At 34.5% G+C, this 14,903-nt stretch overlaps 1 non-coding gene across 1 annotated transcript; it reads left to right on the forward strand.

Annotated features, from left to right (window-relative positions):
• The first annotated feature begins 1,078 nt into the window (after positions 1 to 1,078).
• On the forward strand, positions 1,079 to 1,185 carry LOC121205883 (small nucleolar RNA R71). The gene has a single exon (XR_005900956.1). It is a non-coding gene; the product is annotated as a small nucleolar RNA R71 (small nucleolar RNA).
• The last annotated feature ends 13,718 nt before the right edge of the window (positions 1,186 to 14,903 follow it).

Consider the following 14,903-nt stretch of genomic DNA (forward strand, 5'->3'; position numbering starts at 1 on the left):
AATAGTTGAGCAAACTGCATTGAGTTCCACATGCGATGTACCGTCTAATTTTCTTTTATTGCTCAGAAGCTCCTTTAAGAATTTTGCTGAGTTGGGCATCTGCGACAGAACTTCAATAAAGGGTAAGTTAATATGTAATTTCTTTAAGAGTTTGACAAACTTAACAAATTGTTCTTTTGTTCTGTCTTTCATCATCGCTTTAGGATATGACACACGAGGTTCATAATACGTACTTACCTATTTAGGATCATCGTCGTTTACCTCTTCTTGACCTTTGTTCATCGCGTTGTCTTGCTGTAATTCTGGCTCCGGTGCAATGAATCTTTCCTTATTTTAAGTACTAATTGTATTGAGCTGTTCCCTCGGGTTAGGTTCAGTATTACTTGGTAAGCTACTTTGTGGTTGTTTGGAGATTAGTTTGGATAGCTGGCCTATCTAAGTTTCGAGTCCTTAGATCGATGCTTGTTCATTCTTAAGTGCTGTCTCGGTATTTTGGAAACGGGTTGCTGACACTGATATGAATTTTGAGAGCATCTCCTCAAGGTTCAGTTTCTTCTCTTATTGATAAAGTGGCTATTGAAAACCTTGAGGATTTTGTGGCTTTTGATTCCCTTGACCACCCCAGGAGAAATTTGGGTGGTTCCTCCAACCTGTATTATAAGTATTACTGTATGGGTTATTTTGAGATCGGAAGTTATTGTTACCCGTATAGTTGACTTCTTCTTTAGTTGTAGGATTGAAAGATTGGTATTCTGTATGCACACCTTCGCCACTTGAGTCACACCTCATTACTAGATGTACCTACGTAGAACCAAGTAAACCGTCAATCTTTTTATTGAGAAGTTCTACCTGATTAGAGAGCATGGTGACTGAATCGATGTTATAAACGCCGGCTATTTTCGTTGGCTTTGTCCTCATAACATGCCACTGATAGTTATTCAGTGACATCTCCTCTATAAATTCATAGGCATCTTCCTATGTTTTATTGTTGATGGTTCCGCCAGCAGATGCATCAACCATTTGCCGAGCTGAGGGATTCAGGCTATTATGGAATGTTTGTACTTGAAGCTAAAGCGGTAACCCATGCTGAGGGCACCTTCTCAGTAAGTCTTTGTATCTCTCCCATGCATCGTAAAGTGTTTCTAAATCCATCTGCACAAAAGAAGAGATATCATTACGTAATTTAGCCGCTTTAGCTAGCAGAAAATATTTTAGTAAAAATTTCTCAGTCATTTGTTCCCAAGTAGTGATAAACCCTCGTGGTAACGAGTTCAACCACTGTTTAGCTTTTTTTCTCAGTGAAAAGGGAAACAACCAAAGACGTATGGGATCATCAGAAACGCCATTGATTTTAAATGTATCGCAAAATTCCAGAAAGTTCGCTAAGCGAGCGTTGGGATCTTCATCCTGCAAACCATCAAACTGAACAAACTATTGTATCATCTGAATAGTGTTAGGTTTTAATTCAAAAGTATTTGCAGCTATAGCAGGTCTAACTATGCTAGATTCAGTTCCTGCTAAAGAAGGTTTAGCATAATCATACATAATACGTGGAGTAGGATTTTGATTAGCCTCAATTTCAGGAGGTAGCTGATTGCCTTGGTTTTCAACCATCTCATCAGTTGGGGGTTGAGTATCGTCTTCTCGCTCGTTCTCCGTGTATTGTAAGCTACGCTTTATTTCTCTTTGATTTCTACGAACTGTGCGATCGATTTCTTCGTCAAAAAGTAATGGTCCTGACGGATTTCTTCTTGTCATAAAATATAAAAAACCTACCAAGAGAAAAAAAATAAGTAAATAATAAAGAATAAAAATAATAAACTAAAATTAAATTACAAGAAAAATAAATGGCTAAAGTAATAAAAATTTAGCGTTCCTAATATTTTGAATCCCCGACAATGGCGCCAAAAACTTGATCGCGTGATTCGTGACAAGTAATAAATATTTATAATGAATATCAAACCTAGACTAACTATTATCATGAAGAAAAGGCAAGCGCACCTATCAAACAATAGTATAGTAATGGCAAGACCGGGATATCGTACCCAAGGGAACCAAAAGTACTAGTAATAACTATCTTTTTATTATCTAGCCTAAGAATAACATGGTTTGTTTATTAAACTAATTATCTAAACTAATTAACTAATTTAACTAAAGCAAAGAGAAAATTTGGAAAAAGACTTGAAGAAAAGCAATTGATAAAGACGACACCCAAGGAGGAATCCACCTAGATTTCACTTTTATCTGACTCTAAACCAGACGATTTATTCACTTGACTTGATCTGTGAGATTCCCTAACCTATGTTATTATCCATTTCGAGATTAATAACGTCTAACCCTAAGTTAAATTAATCAAAATTTCTTTCTTAATTAAAACCCCTAGGGAAGCAGTAAATCACTCTATGGACTCCCATATTAGGTTTCACCCTAATCTGGCAAAATCTCGTAACCCTATTTCTAGGCGTTCGATCAACTCTGCTTAATTATGCCAAATATACTCTTAGGTAGGGTCTATTCCTCCTTTGCATAAGCACATCAAATCATGAATTAATACCCAGAATATTAACTCAAGTATGAAAAACACATAATTAAGAACAAATCAAGTATTTATCATACAATTTAGATAATAATAACAAGATCCATCATAGGTTTTATCCCCCTTAGGTATCTAAGGGGTTTAATTCATAATAAAATAAGAGTACATCTCAAAAGTATAAAAATAACAAAACATGAAGAAAACTCTAAAACCCCTAAAGGAATTCTGAGAGAGATCTTTAGTCTTGGAGTAGCTCCGACTTTTGGGATGGATCATCTTACTTCCTTCAAGTAATTCCTAGAGTGTGGTTCTGTATTCTAGAAAAGTTCTGGAAGAGGTCCCCTTTTCTAGGCCATACTTAGGGTGTTTATATAGGCTTTGGATTGGCTTTCTTCCTCCCTAAGTACCCTTTTCCGTGTAAAATACAACTCTTTGAAAAAGGGACACTCCCGTGTGACGTGTTTGCCAGGCCGTGTTCTATCCGTTAAATTGCACACGGTCGTGTGGGTCAATGGCCAGGCCGTGTGAATCGTGAAAGCTTTGGTCGACACCCTCAAAGGACACGGGCATGTGATCTGCCCGTGTGGCAAGGTTTAGGCCATGTGAACTCCTCGATTTGGTCCGTTTTGTCCCTTTTTAGCTCTTTTTTGGCTCCTTTTGACTCTTGGTGCTCTCCTGAGTACAAAACATGAAAAAACCAGATTAAGAGCATCAAAATCCACAAATCTAGTAGTAAACATCCATAAATATGCTAAGTATTCAGGGTAAAACTATGTATAATTTGGCGTTTATCAATGGACATTATACATGTGTTTTCAAAGGTTAATTAATAGGTTAAATAAGTACTTAAATAATTATGTCTAAATTAAAATGTGTATAATGGTTTTATCATCTTCAACCTTGTGATGTTTGACAAAAAATTAGAAGAAGAGAAGCCATTTTTAGGGTTTTTTCATTTAGCCATTGCTTCCTTATGCATGTAAGTTTTTTTTATCCCGTTTTTAATGATTTTTATGTTTCTAAAGTCATTGTAGCTTAATCTAGCCAGCCTAGGGACTAATTTGAGAAATTGTTAAAAGATTTAAGTTGTGCCATGAATGAATCCATGTTGTTTGTGAAGTTTGATGGTAGAAAATGAAATCTTGTTGTTAGATAAACAACTTTTGTGATTTTTGATGAATTTGTCAATTAGAAATTTAATTGTAAAATGTAAAATATTCATGGTGTAAGTTGTAAAATAATGAAATGTGTGGGCTGTTATGAGCTTCTATGAAATTTAGCTAGGCTTCGGTAGGGGTCAAATTGCATGAATTTCATTTTATGAGCTTAAGAAATAAATTATAAAGAAATCAAAACATTAGGGGAAAAAGGGTAATTTCGCAAAAATATGAATTTGGATCGAATTGAATAGAATCGTTATTAAATTGATTGAATTTATTCATTTAGATCAAGACAGACCTCGTACAGCTTTAGATTAATTGACTTTATTTCTACATTTTATCATCGAGGTAAGTTCGTATGTTTAAAAAACATTTTAAATTATGTTTTAAATGCTATTATTTTATAATATTAATTTGTGTACCGATTGAAAAATTCCACAGCATATTGACAATCATCGACCAATGAAATGGGATAGGTTCGACTATCGAATTATGAAAAGGGATAGCTTTGGCTGTCAAATTCTGAAAACGGATAGCTTTGGCTATCAAATTAGGAAGAGGGATGGTGACGACCATCAACAATAAAAAGGGACGGTGATGACCATCGAACTATGAAAAGGGATAGCTTTAGCTATCGAACTATGAATAAGAATAGCTTTGGCTATCAAATTATGAAAAGGGATAGTGACGACCATCAACTATGAAAAGGGATGGTGACAACCATCAAAATATGAAAAGTGATAGCTTCGGCTATCGAATTATGGAAAAGGACGGTGACAACCATCACGATTTTACTTTGTGTGTGCTTCAGTAAGAGTTTTCAATATAATTTAACTTATTACTACGGAAGGTAGGAAGTATGTATTTTCATGACAATGAAAAGTATGAATTCATATGATTTAAGCTTATGAATCATTTATTCTTATGTTGGATTAATACATATGTATTTTAAGATTATCCAATACATTAACAAGCATAGATTATATATTACGAACTCACTAAGCATAACATGCTTATTTTGTTTTCATTTTTGTGTTTTGTAGTTAATCGGAAGCTCGTGCTGGTTGGAAGTTCATCGGAGACCTATCACACTATCCATCAACATTATCGGTAGATTTTGATGATTTTGATTCATGGTTATAATGACATGTATAGATGTTTTATGCTTGTTGAAATAGCCATTATGTTTGGCTTGTAAATGTGGTATTTTGGATAATGAATTAGTTTTCATGTTCGCTTGTATATATGTGGTCTTATGATGGTTGATAATTTGGCATTTTGGTGCTTTTTGTGCTTGATGTTGGAATGATCAAGTTAATGTATGTTTTAGTGACCATTTTGGTATATTTGAATGTGATTTTGGCATGGAAATTGGTTGCAATTATTGAGTTGTTAAATGGCTAAGTTATGCTTGTGTTTGGATATGCTTAATGTCATGTAAATTGAGGTGCCTTAGGGCATATTGGTTGTATGAATTGGTATCATATGGTTGTTGCTTGATTATGCACATTTTAGGTACATTTTGGAGCCTTAATTTAGGTGCATTTGAGTTGCATGAGTGAGCACAATTTGGGTGAAAGAAATGGATTAAAAATAACATATTTCTTTTCCACACGGCCTAAGACATGGGCGTGTGTCTTAGCGGTGTGTGGCACATGGCCATGCGACACGACCGTGTGTCCTTTGTAGTTTACAAAGGATTGCAATTCATGCTGTTACATGGCCTAGCACACGGGCATGTGAGGCAATTGCAAAGGGTACACAAGCTGGCACACAGGCATGTGGCTTGACTGTGTGACCCAAGTTAGAGAATTACACGGGCACGAACACGGGTTGGGACATGGTCGTGTGTCGCTACTTCGAATGCCCATACATCTTGAGACACAAGTGTGTGTCTCAACCGTGTGAGTCAAATGGCCTGGCCACACGGCCGTATGACCCCTGCAGTATGAAAAATTTTAACTTTTTCCTAAAAATCCTTTATGTTTCTAATTTAGTCCAGATTCGTTTCTAAAGTGTTTTTACGGCTTTAGGGGCTCGTAGAAGGGATAAGATGCATGTATTTTAATAGATTATAATATGATTTATGAAATGTTTAGAATTGAATGTTTAAAGTTTTAAATCTTCCAGTAATACTACGTAAGCAATGAATACAAGTTAGGGGTGTTATATTTATTGGTATCAGAGCTATAGTTCAGTCAATTCTCAAACTGAACATAGCATGTGTGAGTCTAGAAATACATGCCATTATATAACCTGTGATAGTGTGATAAATCCTGACTCGTTTGAAAATGTTTGCATGTAATAATGACATCCAATCGAGCCAACTCTAATGAAGTCTAAAGTAACGTGCAAGCCTCTGTTCACGGAGCAGCATTAAGTGGTTCAAGGCCCGTATCTGAGGTTTAGGGAAGAGAAGCTAAGGAAGTTTTCTTCCAAATGATGAGCGAGTTGTTTATCGAGTTTGTATGGACGAAACCGAAGGCTCAACGATTTCCACCCCCACTTGTTCCCCAACCGATCCCTGTCATTCCTCAAGGTTTGGAAACTATGCGAGTTAATAAACAGCTAGTCGACAAGATTTTCTTGTAACAACCCATTTTTCAGTGGTGTCAGAAACTACGGTTTCGAGGCCATCAAATTTGATGAGTAAGTTCATCAATATTATTATTTAATATTTCTGAGTCAAATATAGTTTTAAAAAGGTTTTTGATTTGATAATTTATGTTATATAAGTGATTTATTAAGCTCAAGTGGTATGACCCTTGATAAACCGTAATTCATACATATTTTATCCCCTGCTTAGCACATTTTATGGATGATTTTTCCTTAAAATTGGTGAATTCAATGCTCCTAATGTCTTAATTTCATGTTTTATACTTAGGTGAGCATAGGAGAGTGGAAAGAACGAGAAACGAACCAAAAATGGAGAAAATAGGCCAACGTACGAAATCAACACGGCCTAAACCTCCTCACATGAGCAGACCACACGGCCATGTCAATTTGGCAAAATCGAAGCACAACTTACACGGGTGGACCACACGCCCGTGCCTATTTAATAGGCTTAACCACGGCCTTAAGCAATCGCACATGGTCGTGTCACACCGGGGCGTTCCTGCCAAGCCAAAGTTTAGTCTAATTCAGAAAAGGCTAATTTTGAGGGTTCTTAGGCATTCTAAAGCCTATAAATACACCTTAGAGGAGGAGGAAAAGGAGACACACGGAGCAGGAAGTAGGGAACTGCTCAAAGAAAGCCGATTGATCCATCTCAGAAATCGGATTCATCATCAAGACTAAAGATCTCCCCTCAATTTCCCTTCAGGAGTTTTGGGTTTTCCTTTATGTTTTGTATTCATTATTCTTTTGAGATGTTTACATTTTTAGTTATGAACTAAAACCCTTAAATACCTAAGGGGAATGAAACCTAATACAGATCTTGTTATTATTATCTGAATTGTATGATAAATATTTGACTTGTTCTTAATTATGTGTTCTTAATTCTTGTTTTGATATTCCAGGATATTGATTCAAGTTAAGCTCTTATTTAGAGGAGGAATAGACCCTATCTAAGAGTACATTTGTCATAATTAAGCAGAGTTGGTTGCGCGCCTAAAGATAGGGTGACAAGATTTTGTCGGATTAGGGTGAAACCTAATAAGGGGATCCATAGATCGAGTTAATGCAACCCTAGGGAGTTAATTAGAAAGAGATTTCAATTATTCAACCTAGGGTTAGACGTTGTTAGTCTCGAGAGGGATAATAATATAACTTAGGGATTTCTACGGATCAAGTCAAATGAATAAATTGTCCGATTCAGAGTCAAATAACAAGTGAAGTCTAGGTGGATTTTTCCTTAGGTATTGTCTTAATTCAATCGTTTTTCCAAGAGTAATTCTCTAATTCTATTTTCTGTGAATCCTTAGTTTAGTTAATTAGTTAGTTAAAAAAACCCCATTATTCTTAGGCTAGATAATAAAAAGACAGTCATTACTAGTACTTTTAGTTCTTTTGGGTTTGGCAATCCGGTCTTGCCAAAGCTATACTACTGTTCGATAGGTAACTTGCCTTCATCGTGATAATTGTTAGTTTCAAGAACGATTCATTATAAATATTTAAAGCCTGTCACAAATACCACGTATCAACCCTAAGGTCAAGTGGTTTTAGAAAATAAGGTATCAGGACCTCGTTTCTATAAACTGAGTCGTAAATATTTTTATAAATATTTATGAAGCATCATTAAAATGGTATTAAAGTTTTGTTGAAAAATTTTAATGTTTATTTATGAAGCATCATTAAGGTGGTATTAAAGTTTTGTTGAAAAATTTAACGTTTCGATAGTTAATTAATTAAAAAGGACTAAATCGTAAAAGATGTAAATTTTGATTACTATTTGATTTGAGTGATTAAACTGTTAATTGAATAAGGGAAATAAATGGTAATTAGACCATTCAAGGAGTTAGTGGACAATTATGGGCATGAAATTGGTGTTTTATTTATTTATTAACTAAGGTTAAAATGGTAATTTTGTATATTAAATTAAATTAAAATAAAAACAAAAGGTTAATTTGTTATCATCTTTTTGGTTTTCTTCTTCAACACTGAATATCCATGGATGTTCAGATGAAGTTTTTGGCCTAGACAAATTTCTTACATGGTATGGGATTTTGGCTCCATTTTTAATAGTTTTTATGTTTTTGAGATTGTTGCAACTAGGTCCAGCTAGCCCGTACCTTTGATTTTGAAACTATTAAAGATTTTGAATGTTTCCATTGATGAACCTTGTGATTTTAGATGTTAAATGATTAATTTTAAATATTAGTTGTTATTTAAAAGTATTTTATTAAGTTATTTTTGATAAATTTATCAATTAGGGACTAATTTGTTGAAATAGTAAAAATACAAGGATTTCATGTGAAATTGTTGCAATAATGGGCTGCATTGGATGTCATAAGTATTCAGCTAGCCTTAGTTTTGGTAAAAATGGTTAATTTGCATGTTTTAGGCTCAGGGACTAAATTGAATAAAAGTAAAACTTTAGGGGTAATCTTGTAAAAATGTAAAAAATGACTAAATTGCATAAAATAATTTTTTTTACTATATAAATAGTAGATTGAATGAAATTACTAATTTAGATCAAGATCGGGTGGAAAATTGAGGAGAATGAAAAAATTACCAAAATGCCTTTATACTTTGACATTTCCGCAATTTAGCCAGGTAAGTTCGTACGTTTAAAGAGTATTTGAAATTATGTTTTAAATGCTATCATTTTATAATATCAAATTATGTCTCGAGGGAAAAATCCAACGGCATATCGGCAATCATCGACCAATGAAAAGGGACAGCTTCGGCTATCGATTATGAAAAAGGATAGCTTCGACTATCGATTATGAAAAGGGACGATGACGACCATCAACTATGAAAAAGGATGGTGACAACCATCAATTAATGAAAAGGTATGGTTTCGACCATCAAATATGAAAAGGGACGATTACGACCATTGTTTAGTACACTTTATGTGAGCTCTGGTAAGGGTTCCGATTGACTTCACTATGACAAACATGGAAAGGTATGATGTACCAATGATCAAAGTATGAATATTCATGTTTATGGAAGGTATGATATAATTAATGCTATGTTATGTACCTATATCTTACCATGTGATGATATTACTAAGTTATATGTTTCATCACTAGCTTGTAGCTATGATTAATCTTATGTTTATGTCTTATGTGTATGCAAATAAAATGGTAAGTGTTCAATAAGAACTAAGACATGTTTATATGAAACTCAATGGAATTGTGATACATGGAAAGACATGATCTGTTGTGATAGATGATAAATCTAACTGAATCATATTCAAGTATAATGGTTATCCATGTCAAATTCATATGAATCATGTTTAAATGAACTAACATGTGTTGTTGATGTGCTAGGGCTTATGCCAAGCTTGTGGATATGATTGATGTTTATGATTATACTTGTACTTGCATATGAAATTGGTAAGAAAAGGAAATGAAATGGTAAGTACGTAGTTGGGATGAATTATGATGTATTATATGTGAACAAATTGCTTATGCTATTGATAAATACACTAAATCAAGAGTTAATATTGTTGTTTAGGCTTATGATAAGCATTAGGGACGGATTGGAAAGTAAGTAAATAGAAAGATATATAATCTTATAAAAAGGATTGATGATATATATTAGGTATCATGAAATCCTATCATATTATGACTGGTCAATAAATATGTAACATTAATAAACTCACTCATTTGTGAGTTGATGATCATATCAATTATTGGAAGCTCGATCAGGTTGGAAGTTAGTCGAAGGTCTATCACACTATCCATTGATTTTATCGGTAGATTTTTATGCTTTGGTCATGGTTATAATGGCATGTATAGGTGTTTTATGCTTGGTGATATGGCCACTATGTTTGGCTTGTAAATATGGTTATATGATTGATGACATTTTGGCATTTTTGGGGCTTGATGGCTAACGTTGAAGTGGTTTATTGATGACATGTTTGAATGGCCAAATTGGTATGTTTGTGTGTGATAGTGGCATGAAATGTTACTTTGAAATTGGTGAAACTTATGTTATTTTGATACCTTGATGGTTGGTGTTTATAAGATCAAATTGATGTATGGTTTGTGGCTAAAGTGATAAATGTTGGTATGGCTGCAAAATGATCATTTATGGCATGTTTAGATATAGAATTGAAATCAAATATGTTTAGTTGAATTATGGCCATTTGGACATTAATTTGGTATGTACATATGTTGGTTGTTGGAACCATTTGAAAATGGCTAGACGGGTAACATTTAAATGGTTGATGCACATGATCAATGGTTTAAATGATAAGGTAATTTTGATATGTTTTGATATGGACACAAGTAAATGGATAAATGGTTAAATATGTACATATTTAGATATGTTTAATGTATGTGTTTGAGGTGCCTTTGTGCCATATTGGTTGAATGGAATTTGGTCATTTGAAAGTGGTCATTTTATGCATGGTTGAACATGTTTTGATACCTTGGTAATATGTACAAATGGCTTGTTTAGGTGTACTTTAATTGGGTGAAAGAAATGGCTTGAATTTTGCCTATTTCTTGTCCATAAGGCCTAAGACACAAGCGTGTGGCTTAGCCGAGTGAATCAAGTCAGAGTGTTACACAGGTACGGACACGGGCTGGGGCATGGCCGTGTGTCCCTACTTTGAATGTCCACATGGCCTAAGACATGGGCGTGTGTATCAGTCGTGTGAGTCACACAGCCTGGCCACACGGTTGTGTGACTTTTATAGTGTTAATTTTTCTAACTTTTTCTATGAAGTTTTAAATGTTTCCCATTTAGTTGAGAATTATTTCTAAAGTGTTTCTGAGGCTTCGAGAGTTTGAATTAGGGACGTCATGCATGAGTATTTTTGGATTTTGCAATGATTATGAAATGTTAGGAATAATGATTTACATGTTTACAATAATGCTCCGTAACCCTATTCCGGCGACGGATATGGGTTAGAGGTGTTACATCACAAATATGGGGCTGAAGAAGTTAGAGCTACAGTTGATGATGATCTTTAGAGAGATGAGTTTTTGTAAGAGAATACAATCAAAGTTTTTGTCCAATTATCCTGTATGCTGGAAGAGTGTGTAAAATATGCTGCATCCCTACTAAAAGACTCAGCATATTAGTGGTGGAATACCTTGGTTTTGGTTGTGCCAAGAGAACGTATCGATTGGGAATTCTTTCAAACCAAAAAGAAGTATGTAAGTTAGAGATTCCTTGATCAGAAACGTAAAGAATTTCTTAAACTTAAACAGGGCCAAATGTCAGTGTATGAATACAAGAGGGAATTTGTTAGATTGAGCAAATATGCCCAAGAATTTATTCCAACTGAGCTGCTATGTGTAAACAGTTCGAGGAAGGGTTAAATGAAGATATAAAGCTTCTAGTCAGGATACTTGAACTAAAAGAATTCATTGTGTTAGTTGATTGAGCTCATAAAGCCAAGGAGCTTAGCAAAGAGAAGAGAAAAGATGATTATGGAGTTAAAGATTCAAGAAATAGATTATTGGGAAAGTCATATCAATCATCATCAAAGAAACTGAGAGAACATTATAACTACTCGATTGTTTCAGTGGGATATTATGGTGAGACCGATGTAAACAACACGCGGGTTCAGAGGCACAAGCTACGTCTGTAGTGGGCGTAGGTAGTGCTAAAGACAATAAGCTTTATTGTCAATTGTGTGGACGTCGACATTTGGGTGAGTGCAAGGTGAAAGGCGGTGCATGTTTCAAATGTGGTTCATATAAGCATTTTATTCAAGAATGCCCAAAGGTACTCGAGAAAGAAAAAGTTCAGAATATTTGACTTAGCAAAACTGCCGTAACAGGTAGACCACCTCATAATCTTGGAAATATGAGTAATAGTCATACTGAACAAAAGACTCCGATATGAGATCTAAGGCACGAGCACCAGCCAGAGCTTATGCAATTCGAGCACGAGAGGAAGCTTCTTGGTTCTCTCCTCATGGTTCTCTCTATTTAAAGCCAACTTCGCATCCACTCTTATGTTAGCTTCCCGATGTGGGATCCTTCTAACATCACAATTTAAATTCAACACCAACTCTTGCCGCCCCCTGTTAGCAAAATAAATGCTCTTTGCTTGCCATGAGTTTCGAACCCTGGACCTCCTTACCAACTCTCTGATGCCACCTTATTGCCTCTTATGTGGCGCTACTTTGCCACTAGACCACAAGGCTTTTTGTGGCACAATTTCTCCAACAATATTCTTAAGGCCGACCTACTACACCCAGGGTTTGATTCACCTTAAACCAAAATTTTTGCTAGAGTCTAGGTTTGAACCCAGGACTTCTCCAACACTTCTCAGCACACTTAACCACTAAAACAAGCCTTTATTAACGAAATTTACATGCAAAACAAAATATTATAAGCTGCCTTCAACCACTCCCATGCTCAAGGCCCAAAACTTCTAGGCCTAAATTCAGGGTGTTACAGTTGATCTATGAAAATTGAACTAGCTTTGATACCACTTGTTAGGATCGACCCGATTAAGCAACAAGTAGAAAAAATAGCGGAATAGATTGAGAAATTGAGCACACAAATTTAACATGGAAAAACTCCTCCAAGTAGGATAAAAAATCATGGGAAAAAATAATTTTACTATAATGGCAAAAGAACGAAGAGTACAAAAGATGGAGATAAAAACTAAACCCCGAAAACAAAGAACCCTCAAAACGTAAACACAAAATTCTCTAAACGTGTTATGAGTTCTAATCTCTAATGGGTGTATTTTCTAAGGTTGGAAAAGAGCCTATTTATAGGCTAAATTTATAGGTCAAATAATAATAAAATAATCTAGACTAATCAGAGTTTGATTGAAACAAATAAGAAGAGTTTAACTAAAACATTATTTCTCAAATTTGATTGAAATAGGAGTCATACTCAACAAATATAAAACTTTAAAATATATTGAAATCTTGATGTTCTTACCTTGTCCTATTGTTTTCAATCTTTAACTTGATTTTTTCTCTCCTCCAACTTCTAATTCTTGAATCTAACTTGATATTCTGGCTCCCAATAGTCTCCTTGTTATTTTTCTTTCTTAATAGTTATGGAAATTTTTTTGGTTTCTAAGTAAAAATGGTGGATTTTTGGTAAAAGGACCAAATTGTAAAGAAAAGAAAATTTTCTTTCTTTCTTCTTCTTCTCACGTTGGTGCATAGGAAAGATGAAGAGAATTCATCTTTCTCTCCTTATATATTTAATAAAATAATAATAAAATAATAAAATATCTCATTAAAATATTAATAAACTAATATTTATTTAATTAATCTAAAATATCACCAACATCATCATTGCCTTCTAGATTTCTCTCTCTTCTAATTAACCATTTTGCCCTTTATGATCTTTTAAAATTCCATCCTTGAGTCATCACTTAATTTAGTCCCTCAACATCTTTATCTTTTTAATTTGGTCATAATTCATCCATTTTCCTTAGTTTCTAGATCATTCCACCCTTACAATCTTTACACTATTGGTCTTTCAACTTTTCATATTTACACTTTAACCCCTCAAATATTTAGTATTTACTCTTGGGCATAAAAACTTTTCTCACTTTTGCAATTTAGTCCTTTCCTGAATTAATATATCATAATATAGTTTCCAATGTTTTCATAAATCAAAATTTCTCTTTTTATCACTTTGTTTCCTTATTTTACTATATCAAAGATAATATCTTACTTTCTTACTGTAGAAATTTTCAGGGTATTGCAAAACCCTTCCCTCGATCAAAAGGTGTCAAAAGTAGGTTCAGGGTCCTACATAGTTTGTTACTTTTGAATCCAAACTTCTTGTAGATGCTTGGTTATTTAAATCGAGGCAGAAAGGAAAATAAATCCTTTCGTCTGAAATTAATTTTCCCCTCAATTTCTTTGTCGTTTGAGTTTCTTTCTGAACCCTAAATCTCCTTTCTTCTTTCTTTGATTCCTTAACTAGAGTTATTCTTCCTCTGTGAACACTTCATAGTTTCCAGGTAATCTTTCACTTTGTTATTTTTCTTCGTACTTCCATATCATTATGTCTAGGATTGCACTCTAATGTCGAGAGGAAGGGATACGGGTTCTAGTCTTCGGAGTTAAAATGTCACCAAAGAAGTTCTATGGTCATAAGTGACAACGATCCACAATCCCAAAGGACTAGTACTTTGACAAAAATGCCATTGTACAGCTGCTTACCACTCACGAGGAGAGAGTAAATCACTTGGTAGCTTGTGGTATCTGATTGCCAAACTTCGCATATCACTTCGAGATCGTCACTAGGGAGAGACATCTTAGTGATTCCACTGAGAGCCTCATCTTTCCCCTTTACTTGTTAGAGGCTGGCTTCTATCTTCCACTGCATCCTTTTTTTTGTACAGTCTATGAAGAATATGGGATTGCGCTAGTGTAGCTAACTAGTCTATCCTAGTGGACCTTTATGGCATACTTCCTATATTACAACAGTTGAAATGCGCCACCCATGCCCAGCATCTTCTAATGCTTCTATCGTTTAAAGGTCCTAATTGTTGTATCTAGTGCCTTAAGTGTAATATTTTCATCGAAATAGATTTGTAATTTTTTGAACAGATTGATTAATAAAACAAATTCATGGATTACATTAATATACTTTGTATAATTT

Source organism: Gossypium hirsutum, chromosome A08 (genome assembly GCF_007990345.1).
Source record: "Gossypium hirsutum isolate 1008001.06 chromosome A08, Gossypium_hirsutum_v2.1, whole genome shotgun sequence".
Classification (NCBI taxonomy): Eukaryota; Viridiplantae; Streptophyta; class Magnoliopsida; order Malvales; family Malvaceae; genus Gossypium; species Gossypium hirsutum.